Genomic DNA, 7,934 nt, shown 5'->3' with positions numbered 1-7,934 from the left:
ACAGCCAGCGTATTACAGTATACACAGCCAGCGTATTACAGTATACACAGCCAGCGTATTACAGTATACACAGCCAGCGTATTACAGTATACACAACCAGCGTATTACAATATATACAGCCAGCGTATCAGTTTCTTAGCTTGAAGGCAGCAGTGAATTTGCATTCTGCAATGGATCTGTAACTCTAGTAGTATTTCTCTGGAATTTTAGAAAGGGAATGTCTCACAAAACCACATTCCACAGTGCTAGAAATGTTGTTTTTGGCATCTTTGCATATGCCTCTGATGAGACACTACATTAGTATCGTGTCTATCAGTATTATTTTTTAACTTTTCCAGAAAAAGATGGAAACTTTTATCAACTACTTACTCTTACTGAATAAATGCTAGTTTATTATTAGTTGCTTTTTTCATTTTATCTACAAAAAAAAGTTTTTTTTTTCCTGTGAGACAGCACTGATGTGTTAGAATTGCACACCCACCAAAGAGAACTGAGTCAGACTTACTAGAAATTTTCAAAAGATAAATCTTAGTATCTGACCCACTTGGCACACCCTTAGTATCTAGAAATAAGTCAGCAGAAAGGAACTACAGTTTTTGAAGAATTCATACAGGCCAGAGTTGTAGGATGAGGCGCGTCCGCTTAGCTCATGAATGACCTGTGCTTTTTCTGACGAAGTAACTGAGGTTTTCGGGATGGTTTGTGGAACTTTTGTTTGGAGGAAAGTATGGGGCCATATGTTGTTGGTTCCTATTCCGTAGAATGTTTCCAACTCACCCTTTTTCTGGTAATATTTTAGGACCGACTCCATCTGGGCTTCATATACTTTCAGCCTTTTGATGACCATTTCAGGCTTGTCATCCTCACGCTGGGCGAGAGACTGCCGGTCAGGTCGTCCATGCCTGTGGTCTTGAGAGGGTTGAATTTGATGTTGTAAACTGATCACTGGCTAGATCCATCGAGTAGTCGGATGCTATTAGTGACCTTGAAGGGCATATTTAGGCTAATCACTGTGTCAAGGTGATAAACTGTCCAGGGCTTCAGCCCGTGGGACTGTCATTGGAAAACCGTCCAGTAGCCAGCTTCCCTGGGTGAGATGTTTCAGCTCATGAAGGACTGTCTGGGATGGGCTCTCCTTGGTCACCAAAAGTCTTATCTAGCATACCCATTTCTGTGCCTCACAGCACGTTGTCCTGGTCCCCGCTGGAATGATGTGTGACCACACGGTGCCCTTGGCCGACCTGGGGGTCCCCATGATCGAGGTGCGATGTAGCCTCACTAACATCCCCATGACAACACAGTCCACCGTCTTGTGGGCTAGGGCCTGCCCTGCAAGTTTGCCCCCCCATCATCTTTTAATTCCATTCTTCCAGGAAAATTTTGAAGCCCCCTCATGTATTTCTGAAGGATCTGATGCAGAAGAGAAGCAACGCACACAGTGGGTGGATTTGATATTCTGAATGGGGAAGGAGCTGTGGGGTTAGCTGTTCCGTGGGGCCGCCCATAGTCTCCAATGTCTCAGCATCTTTCTTCTCTTTCTCCCAAAGGTTTCAAGCAACTGCAATGGGAGTCTGAATGTGATGACTCGTCCTAACTTTTGCTGTTTAACCGTTTTTCTTGATCTTGTTAATTCCATCCTTTCCAGATTGTTCAATGGATCTATAAGAAACTTCCAGGATGAATGGAAATCTCTTGTTCATTGTTATCTGAAATCTTGGCTTGTGTTCATTTTATGAAACAGAAAATAAGCTCCCCAAATACCTGCAAGTTCAGCTGCTAAAATTCCTTTACAGATCTTCTTTATCTGTGGTTCCTTAGTACAGACCTTGCTGACCTGGGGGGCATGCAAGAAGGGAATTTTTATTGCACATATTAAGTGCTCACTAAACAATTGTGACATGAACCTGGGGATGGATGAATGAATGAATAGCCTCAGGCAGGACTGACTGAAAAGGAACCATGGTGGCATAGTGGTGAAGCACATGGCTGCTAATCCAAAGGTCGGCAGTTCGAATCCACCCAGCAACTTCCCACGAAAAAGCCCCGGTGACCTGCCACCGTAAAGATAGATGATCTTGCAGTTCAAACTGACTTTGCAGTCCAGCGCAGTAACCCGCAGCGCCCCACCAGGACCCTAAGCAACTGTTGTTGTTGTTGTTAAGTTCCGTGGAGCCACATTAACCCACAGCGCCACACCAGACAATTGGTAATCTCCTTTAATTTGGAGAAGCCTTACCTCACATTCAGAACCTTCCCTGGAAAATGTATCCAAATAGAATTTGGAAACCCCATGGGGCAGTTCTACTTTGTCTTACAGGGTCTCTATGAATTGGACTGGACTTGAAGGCAACCAACACAACAAGGCTGGCAGGACCACCAAAGCTTCGTGAAAGAGGGACTCACTCAGACCCCTGGGCTGTGTGCACCCTTCCCCCTACAGGAAGTGGAAAGCTGAGGCTGACTCCTAAGTACTTGCTCCCCAGAACTTCCCATCAGAAAGGTCAGGAGATCTCTGCTACCAGGAAGACATCTGCGGCCCAGAACCCTCCGCGCCAATTCTATTTTTGCTCTCCTTGGCAGCTCAGTGGAAATTAAAAGGCTATTTGCAGTGACTAATGTTACTAATTCTGATCAAACAATTTAAAATTCATCCTTTGCCATATCGGAGACCCGCTAGGGAACAGAATTAACACATCATTTGTGGCAATTTCTATGATGGTTGGTGGAAAACAGAAGAGACATTAAAATTGGTCTCAATTCAAACCGCTGCTCATTAAGCTGCCTCCTGTAAAATATCCCATCTTGATCTATATAATAGCGCTCCATTTGTTTTCGGCTTATTAATGGAGAGGAGGTACCCTGAAAAGTTAGTTGCTGGCTCCAAGGCACTGGAAACTTACTTGGGAGCTGACGGCAATGTGTCCCAATGTCCCTGGCACCTCTTTAGGTTACAGACACCTTTGAGTCTTTCTGTTTGAGAAGGGGACTCAGCTGCTGTTACTAAGTTAAAATTTAGGACGCCCAATGCGTCAGACTGCAAAATCATTTGACCTGTAAGGTCGGTGGTTCAAGCCTCCCAGCTGCTCCTTGAAAACCCCACAGGGTCACCATGTGCCAGAATCGACTCCATGGCACTTAACAACAACAATATTAAAAACCACTATGTATCTGTCAGTATGTTGTCCTGTGGTGTGGCTTGTGTGTCACTCTGATGCTGGAAGCTATACTCTGGTATTTCAAATACCAACAGGGTCACCCACAGTGCACAGACTTCAGCAGAGCCCCTAGATAGACTAGGAAGAAAAGTCTGGTGATCTATTTCCAAAAATCAGCCAGTGAAATCCCCGTGGATCACAATATAACGTTGTTCGACTCGTTTGCTTTGGACCTGTGCTCTGGAAGAGTCAGCTGCTGGAGGAGGGGATGATACTTGGTGAAGTAGAGGGCCTGTGAGGACGAGGGAGACCTTCAGTGAGATGGCCTGGCAGAGCAGAGACAGTGGTGAACCCGACCATGCTAACAATCCCCATTGCACGAAGGCTGCCGTACGACTCAACGGGGCCTACTGAATGATCTGTATCTCATATAAAAAAGGAAGAAATCTTCCAATTGTTACCCAAACTTGAGCTATTCACATACCACCCAGGCAGTTTCTCCAAACCCATGTTCCATCAGCTGCTATTTACTTACTATGAAGTCATCTTAAGTTAAACGAACATATTTTAAGCAGGAAACTTTCTATCACTACTATAAACAGAAAGTCAACATCACAAACCAGAAATAAACCTGAAATAAAAATAAAATGGTATTAAATTCTATTTGGATACATTTTCCAGGGAAGGTTCTGAACGTGAGGTAAGGCTTCTCCAAATTAAAGGAGATTACCAGTTGTCTGGTGTGGCGCTGTGGGTTAATGTGGCTCCACGGAACTTAACAACAACAACAGTTGCCTAGGGTCCTGGTGGGGTGCTGCGGGTTAATAGGCTGGAATGCAAAGTCAGTTTGAACTGCAAGGTTGGTGGTTCAAACTCACCAGCTGCTCCTCGTAAACCTTATGCAAGGTCGCTATGAGTTAGAACGGACTCAATGGCACACAACAATGACAACAACAACACTTGGCTTTGAGTCCCTCCTGAATCATGGAGAGCCCCTGCTGTCAGAGTAGAACTGTGCTCTGTGGAGTTTTCAACGGCTTATCTATCAGCAGTCACTTGCCACACCTTTCTCCTGAGGTGTCTCTGAGTGGACTTGAACCTCCAATGTTCCCATTAGCAGCTGAGCATGTCAAATGTTTGTCCTTCCAGGGGCACCACCTAGGAAGAGTAGAGAGTTGTTAGAGACTTAGCTGCCCCAATGGAGACTTTCTCGTTGTGTTGATTGGAAGGATTGGAAGAGAAGAGGTAGGGTTAATGTTCACCAAGTGACTTGATGTTTGTAACCCTGTGCTGAGTTCAAATTACTTTGTGCATCACCACGACATATTCCACTCTTGGGGACCACCGGAGTTACCTTTGTTATCAAGGTCTTTTCTTCGTTTCCCTTCTTCTCCCATTCCCATTTGACTCCAAGGATTTGACAGCATTCATATGTTACAGGCAACTGGTTTGACCAATCACCTCTGCATACAGACTTGCTCTTGCTAAGGGGGCGAGTCAACTTATAGCCATTTCACGTAGGTTTTTCAGGTTCAGATGCAGACCACCAGAGTTAATTGAATCACACGCATGTTTTGGTTTCCCAGTGTGTATAAAAGTTCTGTTGATACTAGTCTGTAGCCTAGTCAGTGGGCGACAACATGGTGGCAAAGTTGAAAATATTGGGAGAATCGTAGCATGGGACACAGATCCATGAAGTGTGCACGGGCTGTTGGAAAAGCCGATAGACTTGCTTAATGCAGGTTTGTCACAACCCTTTAGACATTTTGTGTGTGCATGACACAAATAGATATGTGCACATACATGTTCGTCCCAGTACTCATCAAAACAGACAAAACAGTGGAAACAAACTAAATGTCCATCAACAGAAGACTGGATTAAACTGGTACATACACTCAATGGATCCTACGAAACAGTAAAGACTAACACTGAATTTACAAAGTACTTTATAACACGGATCAACTGGGGATCATTATGCTGGGTGACAAAAGTCAGTCACTAAATGACAAGTATTGTTTAAGATCACTATTTGTAAAAAGTCAAAAGAATGTTGACACGCAGAACAAGGCATTCTTTGATGGCTACCAGGGGTGGGAGGGAAAGGGAGGACAGGCCCCTGGCTAGAAGGCAGACTTGAGTGAAGTGGAATATTGAAAAGAAATCAATTTGAAAAAGCTTCTGTTTGTAAAAATGTAGTATCTGTGAAGCCCAATGAAGTTGCACTTAGGAGCAATATAACTTTCTTCTTTTATTCATTTTCTTTTAAAATTGTGGTAAAATACATATACCACAAAACTTCCCATTTTATCTGTTTGTCAGTGTACATTTCAGTAACATTAATTGCATTCACAATGTTGTGCCCCAAGTTCTAATACCTTTCATAACCCCCACTTGCAGAGGGAATGGATGATTAGCGCCCAGATGGATGAGGCTGAGGCAAGGATGGAACAGATACGGGAGAGAAGAGGTGGAACGAAGGGTTGTCTGGAGGGTCACGAAGGCTTCCCAGAAGAAGCCTTCTTACTTCTCTAGTGATACTACAACAGAAAGACCACAAGGGTGGCTTTAACAAACAGAAACGTATTCTCTCGCAGTTTTGGAGTCTTGAAGTCCAAGTTCATAGTGCCGGCTCTTGAGAAAGGTCCTTGTCTCCTTTCCACAGCTCTAGGTCTAGCATTCCTTGGAGCTCTCCATGCATCTGACATCTTTCTTCCCCTGGATCTAGGAGCTTGTCAGTGCAGGGGCCCAGGTCCACAGGACGCACCCCATTCCCGGCTCTTCTTTCTTGGTGGTGGTAGTTGCCCCTGAGCCCTGTTTATGTCTCTCTCCTTTTTTCTGTTTTGAGTAAAGGGTGTTGCAGGCCACACCCCAGGGAAACTCCCCTTACATCTATTGGGGCTGTGATGGGATTAAGGGTTTTGCACCCCATCCTACTTCACTTATTGCTTTATCACATGGGGGGGTCGTCAAATAGCGGCCACATGACATCATTACGTAACAGCCCAATCACTGAGAATCACGGCCCAGCTAAGGTGACGAGTGTTTCAGGGGGACACATTCCACCCATGACATCACCTTAGTAGCTGTGTCTCCTGGGAATCTCAAAGTCACTTAGAGGATGTGGGAGATCTTTCATGTATCTGAATATTTTATTGATTTTCCTTTGATCTCCTGTATCCTGCAATGACTCAGTTCAACATACCTTGGGCAGATGTGTGTGAACTTTGATAAAGATTTTATAAGCTCCAATATTATGGTAATGTCTCTATTCTCCTCTCAGTGCTACCCTTCCCATCACCATGGCAACCACTCAACAAAAGGCCCTAAGGAGAAGGCTTTGATTCTGTTGTGCCTGGGGCTTGGCCACCTCCTTTGATATTCCTGGAGACCCAACACCATCAGAAGTTCAGACTTGCATGTTAAGTATCCGGAGTTACCTCAATTTTACTCCTTTGTGGTGTTTTAATTTAAAAATTTTTTTATCATAAGGGGTGTGGGAAACTAGATATTCTAAAACAATTAGCTAGAAATCCTTTATGCAAATTGTGGCAGATTGCATTTTCCAAAGATGGCTGCAGCAATCTCTCCCAGTCCACATGCTGTTTGTACCAGGACCTTCTGACTCTCCATTAAGAGCTGTTGTCCCTCCCTGTGAAACTGGATGGATCTCGGTGGTCGTCTTGACCAACTGTATCCATAACTTGTGAGAGGCAAGCTTATTAAAGTTCCACACTCTGCTTCCTTGTGCTTACGCTTGGAAACCAGCCACCACGCTGTGAGGAAGCCCAAGCATCAGTGGAGGGCATATGAGAAGAGGAACTGAGGTCCCCGTCCACAGCCCTGGCCTGGCAACCACATAAGAATGAATGTTTTTGCCATTCAACCAGCTGTCCCAGGGGGTGCTACATGACAGAGAGCTGGACGGTCCCTCTGAACCCTGACCAAATTGTATGCCTGTGAGGAAAAAAAAAAAAGTTTAAGCTTCTATATTGTATAGTGTTTTTTGAAATTTAAAAAATTTTAAACTTGGTTAAGGAGTCCTGGTGTGGCTGTGGGCTAATGCATTAGACTGCAAGGTCATTTGAACTGCAAGGTCAGTGGTTCATGCTTATCAGCTGCTCCTTGGAAACCCTATACAGGGTCGCTGTGGGTCAGTATCGACTGGATAGCACTTAACAACAACAACAATGAATAATCAAAACTGAAGTGGATGTCCCAACAGGGGTATTGTACTTTGTGGAGGGAAACAGCTCATCAATTTCCTAGCCCCCTACATATGTCACAGTGGATTAAGCATTGAGCTGCTAAGTGAAGGGTAAGCTGTTCAAACCTTTCGCTCCACAGGAGAAAGAGGAAGCTGTCTGCTCCCATAAAGACTGGCAGCCTTCGAAACCCTATGGGGCAGTTCTGTTCTGTCCTAGAGGGTTCTTAGGAGTTGAAATAGACTCAACAGCAGAGGGTTACATGCAAGGGGGCTTCCAAAAGTTTGTGAACAAATGAAATTAAGTAATGGAGACTACCCATCCACATACAGCAATTGATTTTTGACAAAACACCTAAATATCTCACATGGGGAGGGGGTAGTCTCTTCAACAGATGGTGCTGGTAGAACTGGAAAGCGATATGCGAAAGATTGAAACAAGACCTTCACCTCATGCCTTATACAAAAACCAACTCAACATGGATTAAAGACCTAAATGTGAATCCCAGAATTATGAAGGCCATCAATGAAAAAATAGGGACAAATGTGAAGGCACTAATTTTGGGAATATACAGACT

At 44.3% G+C, this 7,934-nt stretch overlaps 1 pseudogene; it reads right to left on the bottom strand.

Moving 5' to 3' along the window:
• Window positions 1-562: 562 nt before the first annotated feature.
• On the bottom strand, window positions 563-1,349 carry LOC102828556 (annotated as a pseudogene).
• Between the last annotated feature and the right edge of the window lie 6,585 nt (window positions 1,350-7,934).

The sequence above is a fragment of the Chrysochloris asiatica genome, unplaced genomic scaffold (assembly GCF_000296735.1).
Source record: "Chrysochloris asiatica unplaced genomic scaffold, ChrAsi1.0 scaffold00102, whole genome shotgun sequence".
Lineage (NCBI taxonomy): Eukaryota > Metazoa > Chordata > Mammalia > Afrosoricida > Chrysochloridae > Chrysochloris > Chrysochloris asiatica.
This window is presented reverse-complemented; position numbering and strand designations above follow the sequence as displayed.